At 50.0% G+C, this 13,029-nt stretch overlaps 1 pseudogene; it reads left to right on the top strand.

Annotated features, from left to right (window-relative positions):
* LOC135887579 (zinc finger protein 271-like) overlaps positions 1–12,818 on the top strand; it is a 187,221-nt pseudogene extending 174,403 nt beyond the window's left edge.
* Positions 12,819–13,029: the final 211 nt, after the last annotated feature.

The following is a 13,029-nucleotide window of genomic DNA, read 5'->3' as shown; positions in this document are numbered from 1 at the left end:
ACATTTTTCATTCCACTAGTATCTCTGGAGGATGTTAAACAGAAGCTACTAAAGTGATACATTTTTAAATCAGCAGGACTAGGTAACTTGCACCCACGAGTTTTAGATGAGATGGCCGAGAAGCTCGCTGGACTTTTAATGTTGATTTTCAATAAGTCTTGGAGCACTGGGGAAGTTCCAGAAGGCTGACAGATGGCCAAGATTACCCCCTTTTAAAAATTGGTGCAAACAGGATGACCTGGGCATGATAATGGAGCAGCTGATAAGAGACTCAATTAATAAAGATCTAAAGGAGGGTAATGTAATTAATGCAAATCAACATGAGTTTATGGTAAATAAATCCTGTCAAACTAACGTGATATCTTTTTGTGATGAAATTACAAGTTTGGTTGGTCAACATAAGAGCAGCCATACTGCGTCAGACCAAAGGTCCATCTGGCCCAGTATCCTGTCTTCTGACAGTGGCCAATGCCAGGTGCCTCAGAGGGAATGAACAGAACAGGTAATCATCAAGTGATCCATTCCCTGTCACCCATTCCCAGCTTTTGGCAAACAGTAATAGGTAATAGTGTTGACACAATATACTTAGAAATCCAAAATGGTATTAAATCATTCTTTGGGAGAAGTAGCACCCAATCATTGTTTGCAAATGAAGGCCTCTATCTAGAAATAATTTAAACAAGCCTTTCATTTGATGTAGTACAAGTATTCCCATTCATACCAATGCTGTGTGTTTCTAGGTAGTCAAATACATATATCCTGTGTCGCCAACTCTCATGATTTTATCATGGCAATGTTTGGTATTTATCTGAAGGCACAAGCTGCTGGAATCAAGAGATTCATTGATAATTGCAGCTTTCATTAAAAGGACTCTAGCCTTCCTGGTTAAGGAAAAAAGCTGGACAATATGAAGCTAATATATCCTATAGATGCAAAAATGCAAACAAATAGAACCCAAATGTATTTCTTTTAAAAAATATCATATTTTAGTGCACGACTGATGATTTTTGAATTCTTGGGGTTGTCTAATACTGTAAATAAGTTTAGTAAAAATACTGTAGAATGTGGCCTTTCAGATGGATTTCACAGAAGAAAGTACTCCTAATGAAAATTTGGGAAGTCATTTCTATGCACAAGTGGGGACATGTCAAAGCACTTAAGGCACTGGATAGAAGGGCAAAACAGGAATTGAGGAAAGCAGTGCTCATTGGTGCATCAAATTAAACTGCAGACGTTTTGACAGCAGCCCCTGAAATCTATAAGTCTTAATAACATCTGATCACAAAGAATACATTAGTGCAATAGGATAAAAATACTGAAAATTTAGAAATAAAAACCGCAAGTTACAAAATCATAAGAAAACCGAGGAAGTGATAGATTAGAAAAGTAAGATGGTTTGCTTAAGCTACTAACATCAATTAATATAGTAAGTAATATAGTAAGCTATTAATAAAGTATAAGATGGGTTGCTTAAGACACTACGGTCACTTAATATTTCCCAAGATGAGTTGCTATTTAAAACGTAAACGAAGTAGCACAATGCCATCTATCTGTACAATGTTAACCAAAATAATTTTGGACTGCTAGGAACAAACAACATTTTCAAAAAACAGCCATTAAAAGGAGTAAAACTACAAGAAAGGGAGTCCAATTTGGGCAATAAGATAAATCTGTGAGCAGCTATGAGGTTACAGGTTTCTGCCTGTTACAGCTAAGAAAATTGATAAGAAATTCTTTGAACATCTAAAACATATGGAAATTATGAATTGTTCTGGATGGTGTGTGCCTGTGTGACACAGCACCTTTAATACCACCTAGGGAGGGGTTCTGAGATCATTCCCCTTCCTTCACCACATCTTCTGCACCTTGTTGCTTTTCTTCTTCTCCTGCCCCTGCTCACATTCTGGCCATCCCTCCCTTTGGATTTCCCCGTCTGCCTCTGCCTCCCTGTAACACACTTTGATTGCGGGAGTCTGGTGGTAGCAAGGGCAGAGTGAGGGCAGCGGCTTCAACAGCTGTTACTGCTCCGCAGATCCGGGGCTGAACTTCCCGGGTCAGACGCTGCCACTGCCTCTATTGTGAGCCGGGAGCCCGGGCTGAGCTGCTGCTCCCCAGCGGGGTGTGTGCGGGGAGAGCCCTTCCCTAGCGCCCCTCTGTGCCCAGCCGGGGGGACTTTCTCCGGGGGCTGGAACCAGCCCCTGGGGCAGCCCCGGGCTCTGCCGCCACCAGCCCCTGAGCCGGAGCCTGCAGGTGAGGGGAGAGACCCAGGGAAAAGGGCTGGGGCCGGGCAGGAAAGTGACTCTGCACCACCGGCCCCTCCTCGCCCCAGCTCTGCTCTCGGGGGCGGGGGTCTGCGAGTCCCAGAGCTGCTCCCCTCCCTGACACACCCCCCCCCCCCTGCTCTGCTCCCCTGAGCGCCTGCAGGAGCCGAGCCAGCTCCGGGAGAGCGAACGCCCCGTGCCGGGCCAGGGACCGAGTCTCCCAGCCCGAGGGGAGGGGAGACGGGGTGGGATGGAGACAGGGGGAGAGACTGGCAGGGCAGCAGGAGCAATCAATGGGGAGGGAGGTTCCCGGCTCCCAGCCCTGCCCAGCCCCTTTCCCTGCAGCACCCCGGGGCAGACTGACTTTCCTGGGAACGTTTGTGCACCTAGAAAGTCACAGGAAACAACACTATGGGTTACAAAGCCTGAGTTAAGTGCCCAGGCTCCCTGTACAGTGACTGGGCAGAGAGAGGGGTCTAACAATGGCTGGGATCCACAAAAGGCAGCAGGCTGGGTGCGGGGGAGCTGCTGAAGGCAACCAGTGGGAGATGCTAATGATGGGTGTGTCCTAAGCCCACACTGGGAGGCACCCATCTCTGCTTGTGAACTGCAGCCAGGACCCCTCTCCTCCAAGCAGGCAGCTTGGTGCCTCAAGTGTTTCTTGTGAGAATCAGTTCAGCACCTGCTGAACTCTGCACAGAGTGGCCAGGGGCAGGCAGAGGAGCAGGAGCTCTCCTCACCCCAGTGGGTAGGGTACTCCCCTGGGATGTGGGAGCCCCCACTTCAATCTCCCCTCTGACTGATGAGGCAAAGTGGCCTGACCAGGGATCTGTCACCTCTTAGGTGGGTGTCCTACCAGCCAGGCTATGGGATGGTCTGTTAGCGAATCTCTCCTGCTGAAGTTGTTCCACTTTGCACAAGTAATTAAATATTAATTGGGCCCACAAGCAAATAGGATTCACACTCTGGTCTAGTGGTGAGGGCACCTACCAGTGAGATGGCAGAGATCAGGCAGGTGGGAGAAGTGGACGGACATCTCCTCCATGCTGAGTGAGAACCTTAACCACTGGGGAGAAGGTTATACGGGACGGCCTGCTCCTTTCCTCTCCTCCCCTTCCCCTCATCACTTAGCATGTGATAGGCAGCTAGTGAGCACACCTGCCAGACCTGGCCCCTGCTATGAGCCAAGTGAAAGAATTTCTATATTCTCCCAGTTTGTGGGTCATACGGGGGATTAGCCATGAGATGGGTATCCAGACTCCTAGAGTGAGGTAGCCATCCACATGCTCAGAGGCAGAACTTTAGGGATGAGGGAACTTCTACATCAAAAGTTTAGGCACCAAGTATGTTTAGGTGCTTACAGGGTTAGGTGGCAGCCATCAGGGCATTTGTGGATTGCAGCATCACCTAAAACCCTTGGTGGATTTGGGCCAAAGTTACTAGGTGGACCCCAGGTCTGATCAAGTCTGGCAATTCCTGTGTTCATCTCTAGGTGACAGGTCTCTGTCCTCAGTGAATTTATTTTAGGAACTTTAAAGAAGAATCACTCAGTCTGTTTTTGAGAAGACACTGGATGGTGAGTGTATGTTTTTGGGGGATGGATTAGAATTATATTTTCAACAGCTCTAGTTCATTGTGTTTTGGCTAGAAACTGCATAGCAAAGAGAGAGAATTCCTTGGTCAGACACATTCCTCTCTGCAGGGCCGGCTCTAGGCACCAGCAAAACAAGCTGGTGCTTGGGGTGGCACATTTTTAGGGGCGGCATGGCCGGCGCCAGAATGCCGCCCCTAAAAATGTGCCCCGGCCGCCCTAGCTCACCTCCGCTGCTGCTGCCGCTCGCGCGCCGCTTCTCCCCCTCCCTCCCAGGCTCTCAAACCTGGGAGGGAGGGGGAGAAGCGGCGCCCGCACCGCGGCCACTCGGAGTCTCCCCCTCCCTCCTAGGCTTGAGAACCTGGGGGGAGGAGGCAGGGCTGGGGATTTGGGGAAGGGGCGGAGTTGAGGTGGGGCCGGGGGTGGGGTAATTAAAAAACGGGGGGGGGGGGTGGCCAAAATTGTTTTTGCTTTGGGCGGCAAAAATCCTAGAGCCGGCCCTGCCTCTCTGTAGTTTGGAAAAACCTATTTTGATGTAGCTGTGTTACAGGGGTTCACTGTGTGTGCACACTGATTCTGTTTGATAAGATTTGTTTACTCACTTCACATCTGATCCTGTGAATACTTACACATTTGTTCGTCATTGGCCATGTGAGTGGTCCCATTAACTTCATTTAATCTCTGTTACCAAGGATTTAATAATGTCTTTGTGGGTTTAGTCCTAGTGGCAGGGACGGCGTCTGCACTGTAATTAAATGATTAGGCCAAGATCTGTAACTACAGGAGTCTAAAGTTAATTTTGTAAATACATATTCAGGCACTAGAATAAATGGCCTGATGATGAGCAGTGCTGGGCACTTAGAACTGAACCCCAGTGTTGCAGGCTCAGCATTTTGGAAGCACAGGCCACTGATTGAAAGACCTGACTGTGGATTTGGGAACTAACTCTTGTTGCCAGTTCTGAAAATCTTGGGCTAAAGCATTTCCCCACATTGCAGAATCTAGAGTGTCTGTCTGCAGGGAAAGAACCCAGGGCGAAACAAGATGTGAAATAGACTGAAGCCGCTTCTGAAACTGCCTCAATTTTCCTTCTTCCTGCTGACAGGCTGCAGAATCGTGTCCCAGTCCAGTTTATCCCACACTCCTGAGGAACAGGGAAGGGCCATGTCTGCAGCGGAGCCAGTGACCTTCGAGGAGGTGGCTGTGTATTTCTCCGAGGAGGAATGGGCTCTGCTGGACCCGGGTCAGAGAGCCCTCTACAGAGATGTGATGCAGGAGAATTATGAGACCATGACCTCGCTGGGTAAGGATTCCTGTTCCCTCAGGTGTTGGAAGCTCTGTGTGTGTGTGTGTGTGTGTGTGTGTGTGTGTGTGTGTCTACACTACGAAATTAGGTCGAATTTATAAAAGCCGGTTTTATAGAAATCGTTTTTATACAGTCGATTGTGTGTGTCCCCACATAAAATGCTCTAAGTGCATTAAGTCGGCGGACCGCGTCCACAGTACCGAGGCTAGCATCGACTTCTGGAGCGTTGCACTGTGGGTAGCTATCCCACAGTTCCTGCAGTCTCCACCGCCCATTGGAATTATGGGTTGAGATCCCAATGCCTGATGAAGCAAAAACAGTGTCGCGGGGGATTCTGGGTACATGTCTTCAGCCACTCCCCACCCCCGTGAGAGCAACGGCAGACAATCGTTTCACGCCTTTTTTCCTGGGTTACCTGTGCAGATGACATACCACGGCAAGCATGGAGCCCGCTCAGCTCAGCTCACCGTCACCATATGTCATCTGGGTGCCGGCAGACGTGGTACTGATTGGTACACAGCAGCAGCTAATTGCCTTTTGGCAGTAGACGGTGCAGTATGACTGGTAGCCGTCATCGGCTATCTGGGTGCTGGCAGACGTGGGACTGCATTGCTATACAGCAGCAGCTCCTTGCCTTTTGGCAGTAGATGTTGTATTACGATTGGTATCCATCATCATCGTACTCCTCTGTGAGTTTGGTCAGAGGCGCCTGGGCAGACATGTTTTGTCTCCTGGAGACTCAGTCCTGCCGGCAGTCCTATTGCACCGTCTTGACGATGATGGCTAGCAGTCGTAATGCACCATTTTCTGCCAAGCACCCAGAAGATGCCGATGGCTATCAGTCATGCTGCACCGTCTGCTGCCAGCCTAAGATGTAAAAGATAGATGGACCAGATTTCTTCTGTATTCATTTGCTTCCCCCTCCCTCCGTGAAATCAACGGCCTGCTAAACCCAGGGTTTTGAGTTCAATCTTTGGGGGGGCCATTCTGTGTGACAGTTGTTTGTGTTTCTCCCTGATGCACAGCCACCTTTGTTGATTTTAATTCCCTGTAAGCCATGTCGTCACTCGCTCCTCCCTCCCTCCGTCAGACAATAGTTTCGCGCCTTTTTTCAGCCCAGATGCTATAGCACTGGGATCATGGAGCCCGCTCAGATCACCACGGCAATTATGAGCACTATGAACACCACGCGCATTGTCCTTGAGTATATGCAGGGCCAGAACATGCCAAAGCAAAAACCAGGCGAGGAGGCGATTGCAGTGCGACGACGAGAGTGATGAAGAAATTGACATGGACATAGACCTCTCACAAAGTACGGGCCCCAGCAATGTGCAAATCATGGTGTTACTGGGGCAGGTTCATGCCGTGGAACGCCGATTCTGGGCCTGGGAAACAAGCACAGACTGGTGGGACCGCATCGTGTTGCAGGTGTGGGACGATTCCCAGTGGCTGCGAAACTTTCGCATGCATAAGGGCACTTTCATGGAACTTTGTGACTTGCTTTCCCCTGCCCTGAAGCGCAAGAATACCAGGATGAGAGCAGCCCTCACAGTTGAGAAGCGAGTGGCGATAACCCTGTGGAAGCTTGCAACGCCAGACAGCTACCGGCCAGTCTGAAATCAATTTGATTCCAGTCGGGAATCAATTTGGAGTGGGCAAATCTACTGTGGGGGCTGCTGTGATCCAAGTAGCCAACGCAATCAAAGACCTGGTGATATCAAGGGTAGTGACTCTGGGAAACGTGCAGGTCATAGTGGATGGCTTTGCTGCAATGGGATTCCCTAACTGTGGTAGGGCGATAGACGGAACCCATATCCCTATCTTGTCACCGGAGCACCAAGCCACCAAGTACATAAACCAAAAAGGGTACTTTTCAATGCTGCTGCAAGCCCTGGTGGATCACAAGGGACGTTTCACTAACATCAACGTGGGATGGCCGGGAAAGGTACATGATGCTCGCATCTTCAGGAACTCTGGTCTGTTTCAAAAGCTGGAGGAAGGGACTTTCTTCCGGGACCAGAAAATAACCGCTGGGGATGTTGAAATGCCTATAGTTATCCTTGGGGACCCAGCCTACCCCTTAATGCCATGGCTCATGAAGCCGTACACAGGCAGCCTGAACAGTAGTCAGGACCTGTTCAACTATAGGCTGAGCAAGTGCAGAATGGTGGTAGAATGTGCATTTGGACGTTTAAAAGCCCGCTGGTGCAGTTTACTGACTCGGATAGACCTCAGCGAAACCAATATCCCCATTGTTATTGCTGCTTGCTGTGCGCTCCACAATATCTGTGAGAGTAAGGGGGAGACATTTATGGTGGGGTGGGAGGTTGAGGCAAATCGCCTGGCCGCTGATTACGTGCAGCCAGAATCCAGGGCGGTTAGAAGAGTACAGGAGGACGCGGTGCACATCAGAGAAGCTTTGAAAACCAGTTTCATGACTGGCCAGGCTACCGTGTGAAAGTTCTGTTTGTTTCTCCTTGATGAACCCACCCCCCCTTGGTTCACTCTACTTCCCTGTAAGCTAGCCACCCTTCCCTCCCCCCTTCGAGCACCGTTTGCAGAGGCAATATAGTCATTGTTACTTCACATTCATGCATTCTTTATTAATTCATCACACAACTAGGGGAATAACTGCCAAGGTAGCCCGGGAGGGGTGGGGGAGGAGTGAAGGACAAGGACACACTGCAGTTTAAAACTTTAAAACTTTAACTCTTATTGAAGGCCAGCCTTCTGATGCTTGGGCAATCATCTGGGGTGGAGTGGCTGGACCCCCCCCCCCCACCGCGTTCTTGGGCGTCTGGGTGAGGAGGCTATGGAACTTGGGGAGGAGGGCTGTTGGTTACACAGGGGCTGTAGCGGCGGTCTCTGCTCCTGCTGCCTTTCCTGCAGCTCAACCATATGCTGGAGCATGTCAGTTTGATGCTCCAGCAGCCGGAGCATCGACTCTTGCCTTCTGTCAGCAAGCTGATGCCACCTATCCTCTTCAGCCCGCCACTTCCTCTCTTCAGCCCGCGATTCAGCCCGCCACCTCTCCTCTCGTTCATATTGTGCTTTTCTGCACTCTGACATTGACTGCCTCCACGCATTCTGCTGTGCTCTGTCAGCGTGGGAGGACATCTGGAGCTCCGAGAACATATCATCCCGAGTCCGCCGTTTTCTCCTTCTAATCTTCACTAGCCTCTGCGAAGGAGAAACATTTGCTGCTGGTGGAGGAGAAGGGAGAGGTGGTTAAAAAGACACATTTTAGAGAACAATGGGTACACTCTTTCATGTTAAATGTTGCTGTTCACATTACACAGCACATGTGTTTTCGTTACAAGGTCGCATTTTTCCTCTTATATTGAGGGCCTGCCGGTTTGGTGTGAGAGATCACTCACGCAGTGCCAGGCAACAGAATTCGGCTTGCAGGCAGCCATGATAAGCCACAGTCTTTTGGCTTTTTTAACCTTCATAACATGTGGGAATGGTTTCAAACAGCAGCGCCCTCATTTCCCATACCAAGCACCCGTTGGGTTGGCCATTTAAAATGGGTTTGCAATGTAAAAGGAGGGGCTGCGGTTTCCGGGTTAACATGCAGCACAAACCCAACTAACCCCCCCCCCCACCCAATTCTCTGGGATGATCATTTCACCCCTCGCCCCCCACCGCGTGGCTAACAGCGGGGAATATTTCTGTTCAGCCGAGCAGGAACGGGCACCTCTGAATGTCCCCTTAATAAAATCACCCCATTTCAACCAGGTGACCGTGAATGATATCACTCTCCTGAGGATAACAAAGAGAGATAAGGAATGGATGTTGTCTGCATGCCAGCAAACACCGGGACCATACGCTACCATGCTTTGTTATGCAATGATTCCAGACTACGTGCTACTGGCCTGGCGTGGTAAAGTGTCCTACCATGGCGGACGGGATAAGGCAGCCCTCCCCAGAAACCTTTTGCAAAGGCTTTGGGAGTACATGAAGGAGAGCTTTCTGGAGGTGTCCCTGAAGGATTTCCGCTCCATCCCCATACACGTTAACAGACTTTTCCAGTAGCTGTACTGGTCGCGATTGCCAGGGCAAATTAATCATTAATCATTAAACACGCTTGCTTTTAAATCATGTGTAATATTTACAAAGGTACACTCACCAGAGGTCCCTTGTGCGCCCTCAGGGTCTGGGAGCATGCCTTGGGTGAGTTCGGGGGTTACTGGTTCCAGGTCCAGGGTGATAAACATATCCTGGCTGTTGGGGAAACAGCTTCCTTGCTGTGAGCTATCTTCATTGTCTTCATCATCATCTTCCTCGTACCCCGAACCCGCTTCCCTGTGTGTTTCTCCAGTGAGGGAGTCAAAGCACACGGTTGGGGTAGTGGTGGCTGCACCCCGTAGCATGGCATGCAGCTCCGCGTAGAAGCGGCATGTTTGCGGCTCTGCCCTGGACCTTCCGTTTGCCTCTCTGGCTTTGTGGTAGGCTTGCCTTAGCTCCTTAATTTTCACGCAGCACTGCTGTGCGTCCCTGTTATGGCCTCTGTCCTTCATGGCCTTTGAGACTTTTTCTAATATTTTGCCATTTCGTTTACTGCTACGGAGTTCAGCTAGCACTGATTCGTCTCCCCATATGGCGAGCAGATCCCGTACCTCCCGTTCGGTCCATGCTGGAGCTCTTTTGCGATCCTGGGACTCCATCATGGTTACCTGTGCTGATGAGCTCTGTGTGGTCACCTGTGCTCTCCACGCTGGGCAAACAGGAAATGAAATTCAAAAGTTCGCGGGGCTTTTCCTGTCTACCTGGTCAGTACATCTGAGTTGAGAGTGCTGTCCAGAGCGGTCACAATGAAGCACTGTGGGATAGCTCCCGGAGGCCAATAACGTCGAATTCCGTCCACGCTACCCCAAATCCGACCCAGAAAGGCCGATTTCAGCGCTAATCCCCTCGTCGGAGGTGGAGTAAAGAAACCGGTTTAAAGGGCCCTTTAAGTCGAAAAAAAGGGCTTCATCGTGTGGACGTGTCCAGGCTTAATTTGATTTAACGCTGCTAAATTCGACCTAAACTCGTAGTGTAGACCAGGCCTGTGTGTGTGTGTATGTGTCTGAAGCATTGGGATCAGATTCTGTGCAGGGTTATTCACTGGTCCCCCAGATTTGAAGGGGATCAGCCCCACTAGTCCCCTGATCCTGTGTGTGAGAAACTGTCCCACAGGGTCATAATGATGCTGCTACTCTTCCCATAGCCAAGGGAAGATGAACAAACTCACTGTCTCTCCCCTGCACTTCCCAGGGCAAGTCCTATCCTATGTTGTCTATGACCCCGCTGCCATTTCCGAAATGGACAAATGTCTCATGCCTGGCTCTGCCTAAATCACTAGTGGCCAAATGTGCTTCCCCTCCATCTTGCCCATGTTCTACCTCGGCCAGCTGTGTTAGTAGGACACCCCATATGTTCTAGACTCTCTTCAGTGTCCTTTCCTGGCTGTGGCTGATCTCTGTGAAGTGCTGGTTCCTCACAGTGTGAGGGGCTGGGGCTGAGAGAGGGTTCATGGGGTACTTTATGGTCCAGGAGAACTCTGTGGGGTAGATCGCTACAGTAGAAAAGAGAGGAGGGCTGGTCTTTGGTCCACGCACTGCACTGGGACTCAGGACTCTGTGATGGCAGAGCAGGTCTCCTGGGTGATGGGAAAGGGTTGACTGACCATTGATCAGTATGGGGATGGTGGCCTACTGCTAGTGGCCCCATGAGTGGCCCTACTGCTAGTGGCCCCATGAGTGCTACTGTGGCCCCATGAGTGGAGGCTCTTTGCTCTGCACTGTAGGCAGGAGTGTAGTGATTTTCTACATTGCACCTTCAATGCATGGTAGCAGGGTCCACGTGGCCAGTCAATACCCAAAGGCTAATGTGCTGTGCATTCACCCTCTGGCTTGCCAGGCATTAACTGACCATGTAGACAAGCCCTCTGTAATATCTCTGGCTTGCATTCTGGAGGAATATGGATATAGGTGTTGGGGGCAGGGTGGGAATAGGAGGGGAGGGAATAACTGGCAGTGACAGAGTTGTATCCTAGTGAGCAACTCTTCTCAGCTCCCCAGGGGAATGTTAGGGCATTCTCTAGGCAGAGTGGATGAACCCCTAGGCAGAGTGGAACACCAGTGCATCACGGGATCTTGTATGATTTATAGCCCAGTAGAGTGGGGGAAGGGAGAAGGATCCCCTCTGGGTTTTGTTAGAGTGGGGGAGGGATAGCTTAGTGGTTTGAGCATTGACCTGATAAACCCAGGGTTGTGAGTTCAATCCTTGAGGGGGCCATTTAGGGATCTGGGGCAAAAATCTGTCTCGGGATTGGTCCTGCTTTGAGCAGGGGATTGGACTAGATGACCTCCTGAGGTCCCTTCCAACCCTGATATTCTATGATTCTATGCTGGCTCTGGAAGTACTGACCTCAATGAACAAGATCAACACTTGTTTCCCTGTCTCCCCAAACAGAATTCCTGAATTCCCAACCTGACATGATCTCCTGGCTGGAAGAAGGGGAGGAGCCGTGGGTCCCAGATCTCCAGGGCTCTGAGGAAAGGGAGATCTTGAGAGATGCCCACACAGGTGAGGAATCAGCTAAACTGACTCACAAACCAATTTCTCTATCCTCATGACAGACGTTAGTCATGAGTTTTCACCAGTCCTGTCTGACCTGTTAGCCCCTCTCCACATCAGTATTGAAATGGGGTGAGGAGACAGAAATGATCACCTCCTTTCTCTCCTGTTGGGAAGGTTTGAGGGGAGAGCCAGTACTGATTCTACAATCTCCTCAGCAGTTATTTGGGTTTCTTCCCCCTTTCCTGTTCCCCTCTCTGAGATTCCCTTCCCCCCCAGCACAGGGAGTGACTCCTGTCTGGATTCTCTCTCTGTCACAGCAGGTGATGGGATGGTGAGTGAGAGCGAGGAGGCGAACCCTCAGCAGGAAGGTATCAGGAAGCAACTACATTGGACGGTATCAGGAAGAGCTGATGGGGATGTTTTCAAGAGTCCTGAGTGTAAAAGGGCCCCTGAGAATCAGTGCAGGCCAGACCGGTATCATGGAAATGACCAAGAAGAGAGACAGGGTAAATCCAGTCACTTGAGCAGAGTAGTCGAGAAAATAAAATACACTATTCAGCAGAGAGTCCCCACTGCAGAGAGACCCAACACGTGCAGCAACTGTGGGAAAAAATTCCTTTGGAGGTCAGCCCTTATCATTCATGAGAGAATCCACACAGGAGAAAAACCATATAAGTGTCCTGACTGCGAGAAAAGCTTCAGCCAGCGCTCAGACCTCACCAAACATCAGAGAGTCCACACAGGAGGGAAGCCTTACAAATGTCTTGAATGCGGGAAAAGCTTCAGTTGTAGTTGAACCCTCACTGCACACCAGCTAATCCACATGGGAGAAAGACCCTATAAATGCCACGAATGTGGAAAAAGCTTCAGTGATAGATCCACCTTCAGTACGCACCAGAGAATCCACACAGGAGAGAGACCCTATAAATGCCTGACCTGTGGGAAAAGTTTCAGGGATCGGTCAACCTTTAATAAACACCAGAGAATCCACACGGGAGAGAAACCACATAAATGCCCAGAGTGTGGGAAAAGCTTCAGGCACAGCTCAACCTTTATTAGGCATCAGAGAATCCACAGGGGACACAAACCCTAGGATTGGGATGGGCAAAGTGAATAATATCTTTGCTGATTCCAACTAACCCCAGAGGGTCAGGTCAAGCCAGGCCAGAGGGGCCATGTACTGGGGACATGCTCAAGTTATTAAAGCAATGAATGAAATCATCTTTCTGGAACAGAGCAAGTCATGCAGAGCAAGTTTCCCATGCTGGGATGGTATTTGATTATTAATTCTCAAGGAGCTCTGA

Source organism: Emys orbicularis, chromosome 13 (assembly GCF_028017835.1).
Source record: "Emys orbicularis isolate rEmyOrb1 chromosome 13, rEmyOrb1.hap1, whole genome shotgun sequence".
NCBI classification, from domain to species: domain Eukaryota; kingdom Metazoa; phylum Chordata; order Testudines; family Emydidae; genus Emys; species Emys orbicularis.
This window is presented reverse-complemented; position numbering and strand designations above follow the sequence as displayed.